The sequence below is a fragment of the Pleurodeles waltl genome, chromosome 7, assembly GCF_031143425.1.
Source record: "Pleurodeles waltl isolate 20211129_DDA chromosome 7, aPleWal1.hap1.20221129, whole genome shotgun sequence".
NCBI classification, from domain to species: Eukaryota; Metazoa; Chordata; class Amphibia; order Caudata; family Salamandridae; genus Pleurodeles; species Pleurodeles waltl.
Window position 1 is genome coordinate 416,875,892 of NC_090446.1, and position 20,917 is coordinate 416,896,808.

Sequence of the window (20,917 nt, forward strand, 5' to 3'; positions counted from 1 at the left end):
TGGCACGTCTCCCCCTCCAATCCGCCCTCATCTACCCTCTGGGAATTTCAGACACTCCTGTTACATCTTCGTATGTATCTCTGGGGCCTCAGTGACCCCAGGGCCTTGAATGTCTGCACCAGCCTTGAGTTTACAAAAAATTGCAGCAGAGCTTGTGTGGATTACATCCACCCTGCCATCTTGGTTGGCCACGCCTCAGTGATTGTTTTTAACTCCTTGTGCACAGTATCCATTTAAAGTTGCAATTTTTACAGTGTTCTCTCAGATTTGGACATTCACTCTGCAAGCTTGTGCTGGTCCTCTCTCTGTACAGATACCTCAATCTATACTGCAACCATGTTATTTTCACGACATACAAGACTGCTCAATTGCCGACTATATAGAATCTAGTTTGTCTGTTGTCACTGGGTGTGGGGGGGGTCAGTAAACCCGTTTAATGGGGGCGAAGGCGTAAGGGCTCTGAATCTTTTGGTATGTGGGTCGTTATCATGGTGTGCTTTCTCCCCATAGTTACAGTGCTCCTGTCTATGCGCACTCAACATATGGAAGATTCATTGGCAGAGTACCAGGAGCGAACCCCGGTGCAGGGGATACTATGCACCCAACAGTGGCACACCGCACACAGTCACAGCAGGAGCAGTCCACACCAATAAATTGAGGCTAGTATGACAAAATGCAGCACAGCTGACTACAAATAAATGATTATTCAGGTAGAAAGGGATGGAATGGTACTGGGGCAGGCAGCTGGGGTCAGAAGTGTGAGCTCTGCTAGCATTGGAAGGCCCAGGACCACACAAGATCCTGCTGCATTACTGAGGGTTCCCCTCCAGACAGAAGCTGGTGAAAAGGTAGGGAGAGGAAGACTTTATGGGCGGCAGAAGTCAAGTTATAAGGGGTAGGATGCGACGTGGCACCCAATCTTTGCCAGTGTTTACTGCAACAGTTCAAACGACTCTGTGTTATTAAAATCCCACTAATGATGCGCTTTGGGGGCCTTTTGTCTGATGCTGGATGAGCACATATACCTACCAAACAGGGGCACAGCTCCATCAGGAAAAAAACTACAATCTATTCAGAACTCAGCTGCCAGACTACTCCTACATGTAAAGCCCAAAGCCCACATCTCTCATGCCTAGATGGCCCTTCATTAGTTACCGGTTACCAGAAGATGCTCCTTCAAGCTGCTTTGTATCACCCACAAAGCAATACATGGATGGAAGTGGATCACTTTTCATCAAGAATAAAATCCCCAAATACATTCAATAAAGAAACCGCCGCTCAAGATTGGCACCCTGCCTCAAAACACCACCATACAAGAAAAAGGCTATAGGTGGTACATCTTTCTCTGTTCAAGCAGCCAAACTATGGAATTCATTACCCCCAAATATAAGATCCACGGATAACCATCTTATCTTCAGAAGACCACTCAAGAGTTGACTCTTTCCTACATAACCACCATACTCAAACAGCAATTGACTGCATATCCATGTGTATGTAAACATTTTATAATCTGATTATATGTATATATCTAGATATGTGTATTTATTTGTACAAATACGTATAATAACAATTTTATCTTAAAATATATACATACTCTTTAGGCCTGGTCAACAAATGTATATTTTACCTATGTTTAAATGTATATTTGTAGGTGTATGTATGTGTGTGTGTGTGTGTGTGTATATATATATATATATATATATATATATATATGTGTATATTCTATGCTTGACATGTTAGGTCATTGCATAGTTTCTATATAAGTTGTTTAATTAGATGCTTAGGAGTCTTTGTTTTTACTTTATCTCAGTAGTTAAATATTATCTTAACTATTTATCTACAAACATTTCATTATTGAAATATTGAGGAAAGATAAAAATCTTATAAAAGTATACAAATAAACTTCAAATACTGCAACTATTGAAAGTCTGTATATTTTCAATACAACTTTAAATCTCAATATAATATATTCCTTACACATATATTCCCTTACTATGTAATAATTTCTCAATTTATTTACTACTTCAGTCCTACTGTACAAGAGGAAAAAACAATTACTCTCTTGAAAACTTTACTCTTTCGCATCATCACCCTATACCTCTATCACTCTCTCTTCTGTCTTCACCCTCTGACTCATCCCAAACCCTTTCTGCTACTATTTCCAAAATAACCCTCCTAGACTCTTCCCTTCTCTACCCCTCCAGGTTCAACCCAAACCTCAGTTTACTACTACTATCTTGCAAACAGCCCTACTAAATTCACCTTCACTTATCTCTTCTATGACTCATCCCAAACCCCATTTCACTACTATGATCTCCCTAATCCCTTTCTACATCCTCCACCTCTCCTTCACTCATAACAAACCTCATCGTACTACTATAGTCTCCCAATTAACACTTATGAACTCTTCCCTCCTCTCTCCTTCCACTATCATATTTAATTCATATAACAGACTTGCATGTCCTCCACTCAAATTAACTCATATCTCCCTATCCTAATACTAATACTGTACTCATATTACCTTATACTGATCCACCACTAATTCTTTTGGGTTCCGGAGTAGCATGCTACTCGCTGAAAAGTGCTTTGACACCTCGTCAGGGTTAGTAAGAATTATATAAATACAATTGCAATTACAATCAGGTCTGGCAAAACACTTGAGGCAGCAGTGTTCCCCAGTCCTAGCTTCAGTGCAGGCCACTGTTGTTGATCTGCCACAGTTCAGGCGGGGTGGCCGTGCAGTCACTCAATGAAGGCGCGGCTCAGAGCTGAAGGCAGGGCTCAGAGCCGCATGATGCAAAAGGCTGCGCTAGGTCTGTCCTCTACACAGATCCTACAAATATATATGTGTGTATATGTATGTCAGCTGTGGCATATGTTGGTCTTCCAGTGGTATAGGACACTGCTTTCCTTCCTAGGGCAGTCTATTTCATCTTGTGCCATAGGCTACAGGAACAAAGAGCCACAGCTTTCATCAAATCATCCCCCTGCTAAACTTTGAGGGCTACCAATCAGTAGTGTTCACTCTGATTGTCTTCGGACCAGATAAGTTCAACTATATTTAGGTACTAAAGCTTTGCTGAACCTTCATCTTCACACAATACAAAATTAGACAGCTGTCTGATTTTATCTGCTCCTCGTTTTAACAATGCCCAACAGCTCCTGAATGCTCTGCACTGGGCTCCCTAGCACACTTATGACTATTTAGAACCTTGTGCTTGGTCACAATTTTGTACACAGCACAGTTGTTGAATTTCTTGGAAAAAAGTCTTGTTGCCCACATACCTCGGAGCTCTCTATCATCAGACCGCCTTTTTCTGCGTTCTCCTACATTAGGAATATTTTTTTTTTTTTTTTTTATAAACAAATTTTATTGGTTTTAAGGAGGAACGAAAAGGAACAAAGAGAAAATCAAGACAACCTGCACAGGTAGGTTCAGGTGCAACCAGATCTGAATTACAATTACAGGGAAAAAGATTTTGAAGACCGGTAACAGATCCATAACTTGTCAATTCATCGGAAAGCACACACACAAATTGAGCTCACGCAAGTAATCCCAGCCACTTCCCCCACACCCTTCCATGATTGTGGGACAGCCCCTCTAATCGTACCCAATTTTTCTTGGTTTGCACACCAGTCCACTCCACGCCTGCATTTTTGGAGGGAAAGTCCTGTGGTAGAGTTCCAGGCAACTGCAATGTCTCTCTTGGCCACCAGCAGGGCCGTACCAACAAACGTTCGGTCTGATCTAGTGCCCTCCATTTCTTCCATCATACCCAATAAAACCATTTTGGGGACAGCTGTTGTTCCCTTCCCAACACATCATTCCACTCATGATATATCTTTCCCCAATAGGCCTGTATCAACGGACATGACCACACCATATGAAAGAAATCAGCCGGACCCCCCACACATCGTGGACACTGAGCAGAGGGCCGAATTCCTGCCCGGTGCAATCTGTCGGGAGACAGATATGCCGTGTGTAGGAAAATAAAATTGTACCGCCCGCAGCCTCGCCGAAACCGCCAATGTTCTAGGTGCCATCAATGCCTCCATCCATTCAATCTCCTCAAGTGGCCCTAGCCAAGCCTCCCACATGCTCCTAGTTTGGTTTAGGTTGCAAGTGACGTTATTTATTAACATTTGGTAAATTTGGGATATACCTTTCCTCCCCAGGCTACCAATAAGCAGCTTAGCTTCAAGTGGGCTGAACTATGGTGTTGAGTCGGTGTGAGTCAGGTGAACGCCCAGGGCATGCCGGAGTTGGAGGTATGTAAAGAACTGTGTGTGTGACAGTTGAAATTCGGTCTGTAACTCCTGAAAGGATTTCAGTGCATCCCCTCTCCATACATCTCCCACTTGAGAGATGCCAAGCAGGTCCCACCCCGTGAAACCTTCTAGTGCTGCTGATTCACTCAGCCATTTACCTTGCCACAGTGGGGTCTGCTGGGTGATTACATTGTTCCATTGGGTGTGTCGCAGTGCCGCACGAGGAAGACCGCTTTAGTTACCGGTTCCATGTCTTAGGGGATTGGCGAGCTGTAAAGAAAGTTTAGGATACGAGGAAAACCTAGCGATTCCAATTCTATCTGATAAGCTGGGTTTGCCCATCCCCGTTAAACCAATCATGCACAACCAGGAGTTGGGTCGCTAGATAGTACAGATATGGATCAGCCATACCCAATCCCCGTTGTACACCCCCTTTTGACAGTAGGTCTCGCTCCACACCAAAGGAATGAAGTGGTGGCTTTTTCCAGTGCCCGGAACCAGGGACGCAGGATCAAAAAAGGGAAATTTTGAAGCACATATAGAAGTCGTGGCTGTACCATCATTTTGTATTGGGCTATACGACCCAGAACATTCAGCGGCAATGTTTGCCATCTTTGCAGATCCGCCTTGGTGCGGGATAAGAGCAGCATCAGGTTCAGGGCCCAAGTGAGTTTCGGAAGGAGAGCCACCCATATACCAAGGTATTTAAAACTGAGCTGGTGCATGGGTACCACTTCTTGCCAGTCAAAACAGTCTTGTGAAATCGACAGGGGCACAAACACCGATTTAGCAGGATTCATTTTAAACCCAGAGGCCTCCTCAAAGCAGCGCAGAAGATGGAAGCTTCTTGGACCCGTCATACTCTGTTCCTCCATATACAGCAGGACATCGTCAGCATATAGGGCCACTCGATCTTCGTAAGAGGGCCCCCATTTCCAACCGCGCTATAGTGGATCTACCCTTATCAGTTGCGCCAAGTGCTCAACGGCCAGGGCAAAAAGGAGAGGGGATGGGGGTAGCCCTGGCATGTTGCCCAGTGGACAGAAAAAGCTGAGGACAGAATACCATTGACCTGCACACATGCTGTAGGACTGGCATACAAGGCCTGGATCATTCGGCGAAACCTCTGCCCAAATCCCACACGCTGGTGCACCAGGAAGAGAAACACCCAGTCAACAGTGTCAAAGGCCTTCTCAAAATCAATAAATAGGAGGGCAAGATTCTGGGGCAACCGGTGACGCCCCGCAAGGGTCCACATGGAGCTGTTGAATACCATGGCGCATGCTGTGGGCAGTCATGAATCCACACTGGTCTGGGTGTATCAGCAATGGCAGCACCTTCTTAAGACAGGAGGCAAGAATCATGGCATGGATTTTCACTTTGCTATTAATCAGACATATGGGACTGTAGTCGACACAGTGGAGTGACAGGGTTGGGTTTTGGGCAATACCACAATAGTGGCTACATCGAGCCCCTCCGGGAAGGAGCTCAAACGGTCCACCTCTGCATACAAAGCCAAGAGGTACGGCACCAGGTCGTCCCGAAACACCTTATAGTACTCTGACGGAAACCCATCGGCCCCGGGGTCTTACCCGTCCCTATTGCGGAGATGGCCTCTCTGACCTCCTCCTCAGTGAGAAGTTCGTTAAGCAATTGTACCTCCATCGGAGGCAATGTTGGGAGGGGAACATCTACCAAGAACTGACGGGCATGATCCGGTACAATTGTTGCCAACGCTTGGTACAGTACTCTGTAGTATGATGCAAACGCATTGGCCACTTCTTGGAGTTTGGAGACGTGGTCCCACTCTGCGTTACAAATTTCGGTAATGATTTTAGAGGCCTGTTGATGGGAAGCCAGCCAGTACAGCCGTTTCCCAGTTTTATCCCCCCAGCCATATACCCTAGCATTAGTTGCTCGCCAAAGGTGTTTAGCCATTTCCAAAGAGTGCTTGCGAATCTCCTCATGGATCAGTAGGAGATGTCTGGTTACCCTCTCACTGGATTGAGCACCCTGCTCCGCTTCCAGTCTCACTGCCCGCGCCTCTAGCTGAACAATGTGGGATGTCAGGGAGCACTCCTGAGCGCAGACAAGGCTCTTGGCTGTTCCCCTCAGCTCCGCCTTACTCGCGGCCCATAAGACCCCGGACGACGCCACCGAGTCCTCATTGATGGCGAAGTACTCACGCAGCGCCTTTCGCAACTGATTAACATAAGACTTGTCCTGCAAGTATCACGCATTCAAACGCCACGTAGGACGAACCACCGCTTGAGCAGGTCCCATAATAAACCGGAGTTTGGTGGCAGCAGTCTGTGGCCGGTAAGAACACAAGGTCAATTCTAGATTGTGTATTGTGGGCCACCGAAGTATGCGTAAAGTGTTTGCGCCGCAGGTGCCAGAACCTCCATGCATCACATAGCCCCGCAGCTGTCAGCCACCCGGATAGGCCAGGGGCCATTGCCTGTCTATGTGCCGATGGCGCCCCAGTCGCGTCCAACCCAGAATCAGGAACTGCAATAAAGTCACTCCCCAGCATGGTGGGTCCCGGGGGCAAATCCAGAAGCAATTTAGTCAGATCCCTAAGAGTCCCACACACCGCCGTCGGCGGAGCGTAGAACCTAACAACATTAATCATGCGACCCTCTAGTTTCCCCAGAGATCACCGCATATCGCCCCTGAGGTTCCCTCCATACTTGGATTACCACCATGGGAAATGAGCGGTGAAGCAGTAGCGCCACAACCCTTGAGCCACGCACAAACCCTGCATGATATACTCTGTCAAAACCCTTGCAGGCTAGAAAGGGGCAACGGTTCCCCAGGAGGTGGGTCTCTTGCAGCATGAGCGTGTCAGTTTTGTGTCGCTGGACATATGCAAGTACAGCAGCGCGCTTGATCTTATCTAGAAGACCATTAACGTTCCATGAGATAATCTGTGTTAGACCCATCTGTTTGTGCATGTTTGTTCACCACAACTATATCACCTAACTCCCTCTGGACGCCCCCTGAGTCCTCTCCCCCTCGAGTAAGTATTGCATTCCAATGTGCCATGTTCTTTACACCCTGTGACATCCTTGATCCACACCCCTGTGCAGTTGTGAATAAAAACAAACTAACGCTGAATTCAATTAACAGTAACAAGCGGCATTTTGCAAGGCCTGAACTCCCATACCCCCCAACTCCCACCCCACCCCATACTTTCCCCAAGAAGCATCTGTCATCCTTATAGAACATCTCACTCCGTAACACAGTGAGTTTGAAACACCAATTGGTTGAGCAGTAATGGACCTCTCCATATCTTCGGATTAAAGAGCGTTAGATAGTAAGCAGGAATATTAAAGCACCATCTTCTTTGTGGCTATACTGCCCACCCTTCCCATATGTGGATTTAAAGCACCGGGCTTTGGGACAAGTCAGTGTCTTCAGCCGTCCCCAAGTGTACAGGTGTTGGGCCCTCCATCCGTGAATCCCCTTCGCCACCCACCGACCTGTATTTGTTAGTTGTTCCGAGATTGTCTCTGATGGGGGCTCCACACCCCATCAGATAATAATCAGAGAGGCTGATAAAGGTGGTAAAATTTTTATAATGCATCGAAGTGAATATGATGAGGAGATTTATACGCAGTTGAGTGATACTGATTGTTATCAAAAGATGAGGTGGAATCCAATAATAAACCTGACTAGCAAGATCAATAACCTGTTGAGGCTATGGCATGACAAGGGTTTATTGGATGAAGAGGAATATATTTATTTGTTAGTGGATCATCCAAGATACCCATGTTTTTATACCCTTCCGAAAATACAAAATAATCTTCCCTTTCCCCCTGGTAGACCGACTGTATCAGGTATAGGAGGGCCCACGGAAACAATATCGGAATTTGTAGATATTTTTTTGCAACCTATAGTGAAAAACCTTCCATCATATATCAAGGACACCAAACATATCTTGAGTTTACTGAATGATATATCTTGGGAAACGGGCATGGTGATGGTGACATTGGATGTGGGAACTCTATAGAAAAGTATAAAGTATGAATTTGGTATGAAACCTATAAGGCACATTAAGTACAAGATCAGCTAGTTTACTGGAACATACAGAAATGTTGTTGGAAATGGTAGATGTGATATTAAATCAAAATTTCTTCCTTTTCAATAATGAATGGTTCCGTCAGATACCGGGAGTGGCAATGGGATCTAGGTTTTCTCCCTCATATGCAAACCTCTTCATGGGATGGTTTGAAAAGAAGTGGACTGGCACACATATATCCTATTTTGGTGAAGGTATATTAATAACTGTTTTATGATTTGGATGGGCAGTGTTGACCAATTGAGGGGATTTTGTGAATATCTGAACAACAATGATATCAACATAAGATTTACTTACCAACATAGCTTAGACCGCATAGAATTCTTGTATGTAGAACTGTTTGTGGAGAGTTCTAAAATTGAGAGCAAATTATATGGAAAACTAACATCGTGTAATTCTGTATTACATGCTACAAGTGCACACCCGAAACACCAAATTGAGGCAATACCGTCCGGGGACATAAGAGCAAGAAAGAACTGTAGCAAGGATACTGATTTCATGAGTGCATCCAGGAGATGGAAAACCGTTTCGTAGCAAGACGTTATCAAAGACGCAATATTAGTAAGGCCCAACAAAAGGCACAGGGTACAGCCAGGCAATAAACTTTGAAATTGGGAGAAGAGAAGAGAAGAGAGAGGACAGAGATATGATAAGGATAGTGTTAGATTACACAGAGAATTCAACTATTTTGTATAGGGTCACAAAAAAACACTGGGGCATCTTATCCGAGGATGCGTTGTTGAAAGGATGCATCAGAAACAGACCAGAGGTAGCATATCATAAAGGAAAATCCCTGAATAATCTTCTTAATCCAAGTTATCCAAGAAGTTATAGCAAACCTAACTGGCTGGACACACAACAAAGGCTTTCCCAAATGTGGAGCTTGTGGGGTATGCAAATGGGCATGGCATGGGAAGAAAGATTTTGAGAGTGGCGGAAGCCAGAAATATTCAATACAGACAAATATAAATTGTAATACCACTTACGTTGTCTACATTAGAAGGTGTAAATGCGAACGCATATCCGTGGGGAGTACAATACGTGCCATTAAGACTAGGATTGGGGAACATTGGAGAGCAATCAGACTGGAGGATGAGCGTTACCCAATCGCACAGCATATGAAAATATGTGGCACCCAAGGTGTACCCAAGGAATTTAAGTTCTTTGGAATTGAACATGTAACGAAGAACCCCAGGGGAGGTAATCAAGAATTAGATTTAAGGAGAAGGGAATCAATGAGTATCATGCGCTTAAGAGCAGTAGAATATAGATTGAACCCAGATCAGGAATTGGAATACTTTTTAGGCAGGGACTAATAAAATAAGGATATAAAGAAAGGGAACACTGTGGAAGATGTGTAATAATATGTGTTAGGTGTTTGCTGAATGCATGCACACACTTGTCAAACGCGTATGTACAATAATAAAACACTGATGTAACAGAAAACTCTTACATATACAGAGACTAATTTGGATCTATACAAGCAGAAGGATATACCGAATAGGGAACACTCTGGAAGATGTTTAATAAAACGTGTTAGATGGGTGTTGGATGTATGCACACACTTGTCAAACACTTAGCTACATGAATAAAACAAACGTATATAACAGAAAACTCTTTCATAAACGGAGACTGATTTGAACGATACAAGCAGTAGATAAAGTAGACGTTGCAACTGTTTCAATGGAACACCAAGATTGCGCCGATAGGGAGAAACTTACAGTGGCTAGGCAGTCTTCTTTCTATGACATTGTGAGGTATCTATACAAGTAGTAGGAAAATGGACGATGTATTTGTGTCAATGGAACATTAAAATGGCGCTGATAGGGAGAAACTTCCAGTGGCTAGACAGTCCCCTTTCTATGACACTGTGAGGGGTGGTACTTATAGAGGGTTAACGGAAGGAGTACTACACAAGATAATCGGCAGCATACTCGCGAATATACAGATACGAACACAAGAAGTGAGTGATGGGTTAGACGTGATATAGCTAGAGCGGCGGCACATATTTGGTATTTATGTTGTAAGAGGAGGATAGGATTTATGGGATATGACCAGCACGTTTAAGCTGAGACCGCATGGAAGCAGGAGACTTGCAATTATGGGTACGATGAGGTGATTCTTGCAAAGTACTCGTTCAAAGACATAACTGAAGCTGAAGTGGGCTGGAGTGGAAATAAAATTACCTTTAGAATTGAATTCACAACAGAGAATAAAGAAGTCCAACTTACTGAACAAACACAAGAAAAAAAGACTGAAGACGTGTGCCTTATTTATCTCGCACCCGTAGCAAACTAGCCTATGCGTGTTTGTGCAGTGGTCTGTCGTGTCGGTTTGTCCTTGCCCATGGCAGTCGATGCAGTCACAGGTGTCGTCTGATTCACTCCTGCTCTATATTTCCATGGAGTGACCGGCGAGAGCCTATAGAGCTGTGTCTGTTTCCGCAGAGCCCACTACCTGAGGGCTGCGGCCCCTTCACAACGGGCTCGCATACAGGTTTTTTCTTCACCCCTGGATATCAGTGCTTCCTGCCAGGTTCACAGATCCATCACCAGCACCTGAGACCTTGTCTCAGTGCCCGGTGGGGGTGGGTGGGGGGATAGGAAAACCGCTGTTCTGGACAGCACGTCCCCACACGGAGCTGCTGTTAACCCGGGAGAGGCCCAGTCCGCTGTGCCGTGCCCGCCCCGCCTGAGTTTCTTCAGCTAGCCGACGGGGGTGGCACACTCCGTCACCTCCCAAGCCTCCGGGAGCACCCTGAGTGGGCCGGATATCCAGCAGTCATCCCTGCTTACTCAAGCCACAACACCTCTCAGGTCCTCCTTCTAACCTTAACTGTGGATGGGAGTCAGGTTTTTTCCAACCCCCATGAGCTGCAGTTCAATGTGCCTGACTTCAACATGGCGGTTGCGGGTGGCTCTTGACTGCGAAAGCGCTGCATAGCTTGAGGCTCCCCAGGGTCGCTTCAAATTTGTGGACTAGACCCCTGGCAACCATATAATTCACACACAGTGGGAGAGCAGGAATTGAGATCCCCATGGATCCCGGAGTGCTGCCATCCCCCCCTGAAGACGCACATTGAGCGTCTTCATGCTCTGGATTTGCCTGCTTACGCGAAGAGACACGCAGCCACCTGTCTGAAGGTGTCCTGGTCTGACCAGCACTAACCTCAAAGATAAGGTCCTTAGACAAACAAGAACCTAGTGACGCTTTTAATTGCCACCCAAAAGACCCAGCACAACAGGGTGTCAAGCTGTTTCCGCTCTGCAGAGGCCGGAGAGACCCACCCACAGCATCCAGAACACAGCACTATGGCACTAACAAAAAACAACTTGCTCTCCTCGTGCAGGAGTTTAAAAAAGAACTTCAGGAAGAGTTGAAATTGGACATGGCTGGCTCTCTTGAAGCTCTGCTGCCCGACCGGACTGTGCAGCTCACGTCTCTACAGCAGGTTGTGGATTCAGTGGAGAAGAAAACTTTAGAACTGGAGACGCAGTATCAGGCTATGGAGCTGTGCCTGGAGAATCTGGAGATTGCAACACTCAGACACAAGGCTGACTACACATTGGCCCTGGTGATGTGCGAAGACCACTCCCTTCGGGATCATGTGCAACTTAGAGACTTGGAGGATGGTGCGAAGGGTCCGGACCTCGAATCGTTTGTCCTAGGACTCTTTAACAAACTCATAGAAGATCCTCAGGTTGAAATCAAGGGGGAGAGAGCGCATTGAGTGGGACCACTGTCACTGGTGAATGGACGATGACATTGAGATGTACTGATGAAACTACACTCATTCAAGATGAGGGAAGTGATCCCGAAAGCAGCCCAGAAAGCATACATTGTTTCCTTCGAGGGAGAGAAATGCGCGGTTTATCCTTCACCCTAGTAAGATGCCTTCAATTTTGACCGATTACTGAACACCTCCACAAAAGTAAAGTAAAGTACCGCTGGACCTTTCCATTTGGATTTGTGTTCTCCTACCAGAACAAACCACACCACTTCACTGAAGTGTGGGAAGCAGCGAACCTCTTGGGCCGGATGCTCATCAAAGATAGTTGCTTGGGCAGTGCTAATGCTCCACCTAGAGTGGGCCTTGGTCGAAATGGTTGGGCAGACTCTTGGCTCTCCCAGAAACACCCCAAGAAACAGGGTAATAAAGGGGACCAGGGACCTACAAACTCCACTTTGTGAACCTCTTTCCTACCAGGCGCAGTACTGTTCTGGTTGATATCCTTTTTGCTATTGCCTGATAAAAAAGGCCCCACTCGGGGATGATCTATGCACCTCCTGATACCGGTGAAAACCCCGATATGCGGGGACTGCTGGCATCCCTGGGACATGACTTTGTTTCAATGTAATCCACTGCTACTCGGTTTGACCTTAGCCCCATACATATGATCTTCTAACCAGAATACTAAAACGGGTATTGCCAGGTCGCCCAAGATGTTGTATGGTTGTATTGTTGAGAGTCGATTTTCCAGACGAGGTTCCCCACATGTTTTTAGGTGTTGTACTTTTCTGTTTACCATTAGTGGCCCCTTTCAAGGGTATCTGAGCAATTGCGCTTTTGGTCCAGACTGGTCTCCCAGGTGAGTCTTGAGAGAACGAAGGGGTGCGGGGGCGGCAGGGATCAGGATAGAATCAGGGTCGAACAAAAATACTAAACAAACATGGTGTTAATTACTTTAATGTGGAATGTGAGAGGCCTTAACTCCCCCCTCTAAGAGGCAAAATATATTGAAGTATCTCCTCGATGCGAGATATAATATTGTAGCCCTGCAGGAAACTCATCTGAAGCGCATTGAGGAAGGCAGATTCCGACACAGGAGGTATGCCACCGCGTTTAGACCGTCATATTATATAAAACATAATGGGGTGGCACTCTTTCTCCATGCCTATCTGGCTTTCCAACCCACTGCTCACAGATCTCAAAGGGAAGGCAGATTTCTGGTGGTGAAAGGCAACATCGCAGGCCGCCTATTCACAATACCCACAATACATGCCCTCAGTACATCTCAGGAGACTTTTGTCCAGGCCTGTCTCGAGCAGATAGGTGAATTTGCTGAGGAGAAATTTAGGAGATTTTAACTTCACATGGGATTGAGACGTTGATAGCTCCTACCTACTAAGTCTTTGAAACGATCCGTGTAGGAATTGGGGCTATTTGACGCTTGAAGATAGTTGCACCCACACACTAGGGAGTATACTTTTTGCTTCAACTCCCATCGTACTTAATCACACCTTGACTACATATTCACAAGTCAAACCCTTACTCATAGTGTTCTGGCATCTGAATCCCACCCCATAATTATTTCTGACAATGCACCAGTACAGGTCAACTTACATTGGTCCCTGGGTACCCCTAGGGGGCGACGATGGTTCTTCCCCACCCCTCTTACACAAGACAGGTTATTCCATGATGAAATTCACAAAACAATTAGGGAGTTCTTTACTCTAAAACCCTGCAACACTGACATGGCTACTAACTGGGATGCCTTTAAGATGGTCGTTAGAAGGAAGTGTATTTTGCCGATGTCTACCCTTACCAACCAAAAATCTAAGGAACGCCTAGCCCTAGAGACCGAGCTGAAATTATCAGAACAGGAACACAAAGAATCCCCATCCTTTTCGACACAGAGGAAAGTTAGAACACTCAAAGGGAAACTGCACACCATTTATACAAATAGAGCGGAGTTTACCATGCTTTGCCTCTCTCAAAGGGCAAACATGCAAGGGAACAAAATAGGACGGAGGCTAGCCCGACAATTAATGGTGAAATAGGAGCGAGAGTATATTCCTAGCCTCAAGTTAAGAGATTGGGGGGGAGCAGGGATGGAAAGGGATATAGCGACCACCTTTAGAGACTTTTACAAACACTAATACACTGGGGTCGAGAAAGCCAACCTACTGTGCTATCTAAAAGATATTTCCCTGCCACAGGTCACTGGGGAAAAGAATGAGAGCTTGAGTAGCTCCTTTTGGGGAAAAGGAGGTCAGGCCGCGATAGTGACACTGAAGCTCCACAAATCATCGTGGCCAGACAGCTTCACAGCCCAGACCCTAGACACCTGGGACAACATAAACAAGACAGGAGCATGGGTCCAATTTCCATCCCCATTTACGCCTATTCATTTTAACCTGGCGTTCCCACCAGCCCTCCTACATGGGCCCTTTGAGAGATGGAGGGTGGGGGCTGTCTGGTGATATCTGACCTATTTGACAGGCCCACTATACTCACCTTTGAAAATTGTCAGAGAGATTTCGGAGAGGTACCAGTATACACTGTTATAACACTGGGTCTTCTAACCCGTAATCAGGGAAACAGCAACTCGAGACCTTTCCGCTATAGAACACTTTGTGAAAGCCCACACAAGCTCTAGAGGAGCAATCTCTTCCTTGTACACACTTCTGTTTGACACGATTTCCCATACTCCCCACTTCACATGTTGATTTTTGGACTAACACCTGGGTGAACAGATCTCGGACAAACAATGGTCTTGATTATGGCAGGATAGCCCACAAAATAATCATTCCATGGGACTAAGGGAAGCCCACTACAAAACCATATGATTGGTACCTTTATCCTACAAAGCTTAAAAATATATTTCCCAATACCACTGATATCTGTTCAAGGGGTTGCGGACAGTTGGGTGACACATTTGGTGGGACTGTCCAGTGATCAGAATGGTCTGAAATCTTAGGCCAAATTAAAGATATACTGGGATATCCAGTACCTGCCTTACCAGGCTTTGCTCTTCTGGGGCTCAGGAACATCTTCTTCAAATACCAAAATTTGAGTGATCAGGCATTTTTGTGGCTCTGTCTACAGACGGCCAAAATGGCATTGGCAGTTGCATGGAAGAAGCAGGGGGCTCCCTCAATGGCATGCAATACTTTGGCAGGCCTTAACCATGGAGCACCTAAAAGATATTTTTAACACCCGCTTAAAAATTGTTGAATACCAATGGGGACCATTAGTGTCCTTTCTTTCCAGGGCCCCTCCCTGGTGGCTTGCCGTATGCGGACCCGAGCACGCCACCTTTTCCAGATATGATATGTCTATGTCCATTGGGATTTTATACCCCTGGCTTAGGTAGACTATGGTTTACATGTATTCTCTACCAAGTGCTATGTATTCGATACCCATTGTTACCACTCATGGTTTATGTTTCTTCTTGTTCTTGGCTAGATTGCTCTGTTAGCAATTTGTTGTACAGGTGCCATATGTTTTGTTACAGTAGCAATAGACAAGTGCGTTATTTGAAAATGGGTACCTTGCTGGCACAATCCTATAATGTTGATGTCACTCAGGAAGAAATGTGCCATCCGTATATGTTTCACTGTGAAAATCCAATAAAGAAAGTGACTAAAAACACATTGGTGAACGTAGAGAAAGTGAAAAACAGCACCTAAAGTATTCTCCACTGGTTTGACATGTCCTGGTTTTTAGCATGGTGTCAGAGAAAATGTGCATTAAGGTAAAATAAATGTGCATCCTCACTCCTTAATCACATTGGTGCAAAAACGTGGCACAGAAAAGAAGGATGCAAAACACATGTAGCATAACCAAGTAGTTATACAGGGTTACCTTATATGTAACTGACAATGTCCATGGGACCGACCAGATTAATACTTTCAAGAGGTGGAGAGGACCGACAGGGCAAGTAAGGGCTACCGGGCATCTGTCTTGTCGGCTGGGGTTGTTTGCCTCTCATGTCCCAGTGCCTGTCCTACTATGGGTTTGCCAAGTCAGCCATGTACATCCTCTTCAACACTTTGACTCTAAGTGGTAGCGATTGTGGGCAGTCACAGGCTTCTCAGGGAGAGTAGTTTAGGGGTGCTTCAAGCTCAGACCTCTACAGTCATCCAACAGCACAATAATGGATTGTTCAACCTAGTGCTTTACCATGTTAAAGAAGAGTTCTTTAATACATAGAGAAAAATCAGCACTGCACAAGACAGACAGTAGAAACTAATGCTCAACTGTTGTAGTGCAAATGCGCTCTGCCCTAGCCTCTCCTGGTATGGACAGGTATTAAGCTGGGGCGGTTCCTCCTTTAGAGTGGAGGAGCGTCGCCCCACCTCCTGCTAGCACAGCAGGCAAACACAAAGAAATCAAATGGTATAATAATGCCCTTTTATTTTGCCACCAGCTCGCGCTGTGTACAGCAGGAGCATGAGGGCATGGAACGGGGCTGAATCTTGCAATTGTAGGATGACTGCTGCCCCTTTCAGTGTGCATGTCTGGTTGGCCAGCTGTCTAGCTACAGCCTGTTCGACATGCGCACTGTAGACCCAGCAATCCCAGGTATGTCAAACAGCCGGGGGATTGCTGACACAGGCCCCTAGCCTCAAAATGAGCACTGGGATAGCCTGCTCCCACAAATCCTTAAGATGCTTTCATGCTGAAAACAGCATGAGAGGAGCTCCAGGATTGGTTGGATTTGCATTCCAATGTGCAGAAAGGAAGTCCTTCCATTCCTGCTTGCGGATGCCTGGGAAGAATTGCGGCAGCAGGGGGATCCTCCAGTATGGTGAGTTTGGCGCCATCGCACTCCACCATATATTAGCCATGCAATCCGCCACTGGTATGAAGCTCAGGAGCACATTACCCCTTTCCACTATTTTGTGCACTCAGTTCATTTAGCAGTGGAGTGTTAGTTGAACCAGTGCTAGCGTGCAGGGGTCCAGTGTTGTCGCTGGTGTCAGCTGGTGACAAGCCGACTTCTGAGCATAGTGTTAGGTTGGGGCCTTAGGTCGCAGGGTCAAGCGTAATGGGTATGCATGGATACAGCCTCTTAGGGCCGCATTACCCTGTCAGAGCACAATACATTGATAAAGCAGCATGGTCCATTAGGGCAGAATTTTTAAACACAGTAGCGCAGTCCCCTCAGGCACATGTTGTCATTGCAGTGGCACAGTCCACTCAGGCACAGTTCGTTTGTATAGTGGCACAGTCCACCCAGGCACGGTTTGTTTTGCAGCAACATAGTCCTCTCTGGTACTTCCATTGTTGCAGCAGCAAAGTCTGCTCTGCCTTAGTTTGTCAATGCTGCTGTGCCTGACTGGAGCCGCTTGTGTGGAATGGATGCTCTAATGTTCCCTTGAGCATGCAGCTATCTGTGTAATTCTTTCTTTGTAGACAGACCCCACACTCTTGAGTCAAGCTCCTTCTAGCTCAACCTGGACAATCCCACCCTGGGTGGGTTTGCAGGCCCCTTTGTTCTCTCAGCAGGCATGTTGGTTTCCAGACACTTCAGGAAAAAGAACAACGTATTTTCTCTAGGCAAGACTTCAAGTGATGTCCCTTCACCTCTAGGTAGCTGGCTGTATGGAAGAGCAACTCTGATTGCAGAGCTGTGCTCTTATTGCTCTTTGGAGCACACCCTTCCTTGATCAAAGATAAAATGAACTGGAACAGGTGAGTCATTTCCTCTCAGTGTTATACAGTTAAAGCAGACACCAGATTTGGGTTCTCTGCACTTTCTCTACTGTTTTAGGGAGGTTCTGCTTTCATGTGTTCTCTCAGGTTTTTCTCCACACACAGCCTTTGTGTTGCGAGATAGCAGCATTGTCTCCTGTCTGGAGTACTCATACCAGAGGCACAAAGAGTTCTGATCTTTCTGCACCTCACCTAAATGACGCTTTTCACAACAGGGTTTGAAGTCTCCGATTTCACAACCAGCAACTATCAAATGGCAGTACTTCAAAAGACTAACCAGCAGCCCCTCTAAGCAAAAGGACCTGATCGAATTTCTAAAGGAGCCTTGTCTCCTCTTTCTCCACTGCAGTGTACAGGCCTCCTCCATCCAGCTTAACCGGTTCGGTGCCTTGGACGAGGTGATCTCGTCCAGGTATGGGCCCCCGGGGTGAGCGCTAGCGCTCCTCCCGATGACCAGGCACCCCCTCCCCTGGGCAGGGATGGAAAGGGAATTGCTTCCCCTTCCACCCCCGCCCACCCGTAAACCCCACCCTCCCACCCCACATAGCGTCGGATGTGACCTCATCAGAGGCCTTCCCACCGGCACTGGAAGCTCAGCTTCTAGCGCCCGATCGGAGGAGAAATGCTTTGCAACATTTTTTCTAGGCCATTTCTGCCCCCCTTGGGGACAGATCGGCCTATTTTGATTAGGCCAATCTGCCCTCAAGCGGGGCAGAAACCACTAGACACCAGGGATTTTGTTTTTATATGTACATATAAGGGGAGTGGCCCCTTGGGCAAGGGCCGCTCCCCAGTAGGGAAAATAATTTTACAGCTGTTTCTGCCCACTTGGGGGGCAGAAACCCCCTAGACACCAGGTATTTTTTTTTTTTTTTTTTTTTTTTATATGTGGGGAGCGACCCCTTAGGCAAGGGTCGCTCCCCTGGGGGCAAAACTAATTCTAGGCCGTTTCTGCTCCCCTTGGGGGCAGATCGGCCTATTTCTATTTGGCTAATCTTCTCCCAAGGGGGGCAGAAACCACTAGACATCAGTTTTTTTTTTTTTTTTTGTCAGTTTCACTTGAGGGGAGCGACCCCTTAGGCAAGGGTCGCTCTCCTGGCAGGGGCAAATTAGTTTTAGGCCATTTCCAGATCAGCCTATTGCACTGTTTTTATATGTACATATAAGGGGAGTGGCCCCTTGGGCAAGGGCCGCTCCCCAGTAGGGAAAATAATTTTACAGCTGTTTCTGCCCACTTGGGGGGCAGAAACCCTCTAGGCACCAGGGATTTTTTTTTTTTTTTTATGTGGGAAGCGACCCCTTAGGCAAGGGTCGCACCCCTGGGGGCAAAATTATCTTTGGGCCATTTCTGCCCCCCTTGGGGGCAGATCAGCCTATTTTTATTAGGCCAATCTGCCCCCGGGGAGGCAGAAACCACTAGACACCAGGGTTTTTTACTTTTTTGCGAAAATTTCACACAAGGGGAGCAACTTCTTAGGCAAGGGTTGTTCCCCTGGGCGTCAAATTTATTTTAGGCCATTTCTGCCCCCCTTGGGGGCAGAGCTGCCTATTTTTATTAGGCCGATCTGCCCCCCGGGGGGCAGAAACCACTTAGGCACCAGGGATTGGTGTATGTGTTTTGTTTGGAGGGGGGGGCAGTCCCTTGGGCAAGGGTCGCACCCCATGGGGGCACATTACTGTTGGCCATATCTGCCCTGCTTGGGGGCAGATCAGCTTATTTTTGAAAGGCCTATCTGCCCCCAAGGGGGGCAGAAAGCCCACCAGCGACCAGGGAAGATTATTTTTTCAAAATAAGAGGGTGGGGGTATGGCCATAACCCCACCGCAAATAAATGGGGCCAAAGTTGTTGTGCCCACCAGTGGGCAGACGGGGCAATTACCCCCGATCCACACCGCGGGGGCAAGAAGTTTACGAAATGCCAGAGAATTTAAAAAAAAGAAGAAGAAATAGTGGTGGCTACCAACCAGTATGGGCATGGTTATGCCCCCACCCCGACTGAAGGGTATGACAGTCTTTCAGCTCTCCCCCGCACACTAAAACATCTTATCCCACGGCAAGCAAGTGGACATTTGATTATTTGGGGTTTTGGTTTTACATTTGGGCCATGAGAGCTTGGCTAACTCTCAAAATCATCCCACTTGGAATGGTTAGGGCTGCACTTTTTGGACTTTGGGACGCTGCCATGTAGAAAAATCCACAAGACCTAGACACTTCTGAAAACGAAACATCTGGGTGAGTCCAGGGTGGTGTGCTTCACATGCACCCGCACCATTTTCTTACCCACAATGCCCTGAAAACCTCCAAATTTGCTGGAAATCACACATTTTTCCCACATTTTTGGAATGGAACCTACCGGAATCTGCAGGAATCCACAAAATTCCTACCACCCAGCATTGTCTCATCTATAGAAATTCTGCCTCACTTTTCAGCCTAAAAATGTTTTTTTCCAAACTGCCCTTTTGGACCCTCTTTGGTTCCCCCTCAATTTTGACATGTTTTTGGCTCTTCCCTGTCACAGGCACTTGGCCCACCTACACAAGTGAGGTATCGTTTTTACGGGGAGACTGAGGGGAGCGTTGGGTGGTAGGAAATTTGTCCCGGTGCGGTGATCCCACACAGAAATGTGGGAAACATTTGTTTTTGTTTTTTTTAGCTAAATTTGAGTTTTGCTGAGGATTCTGGATAAGAAAACACTGGTCTATCCATGCAAGTCACACCTCCCTGGACTCCCTCGGGTGTCTAGTTTTCAGAAATGTCTGGGTTTGGTAGGTTTCCCTGTGTGGCTGCTGAGTCCAGGACCAAGAACGCAGGTGCCCCCCACCCCCCAAAAAAAACAGGTAGTTTTGTATTTGATAATTTTGATGTGCCCAGATAGCATTTTGGGGCATTTCCTTTCGTGGGCACTGGGCCTACCTACACAAGTGAGGTACCATTCTTATCGGAAGACTTGGGGGAACACTGGGTGGAAGGAAATTTGTGGATCCTCTCAGATTCCAGAACTTTCTGTCACCGAAATGTGAGGAAAAAGTGTTTTCTTTGGCCAAATGTTGATGTTTGCAAAGGATTCTGGCTAACAGAACCTGGTGAGAGCCCCACAAGTCACCCCATCTTGGATTCCCCTA

General features: G+C 46.5%; 1 protein-coding gene across 10 annotated transcripts in view; it reads left to right on the forward strand.

Annotated features, from left to right (window-relative positions):
* Positions 1-20,917, forward strand: part of MTCL2 (microtubule crosslinking factor 2) — a 763,577-nt gene that overhangs the window by 343,274 nt on the left and 399,386 nt on the right. The gene's annotated exons all lie outside the window — the stretch shown is intronic.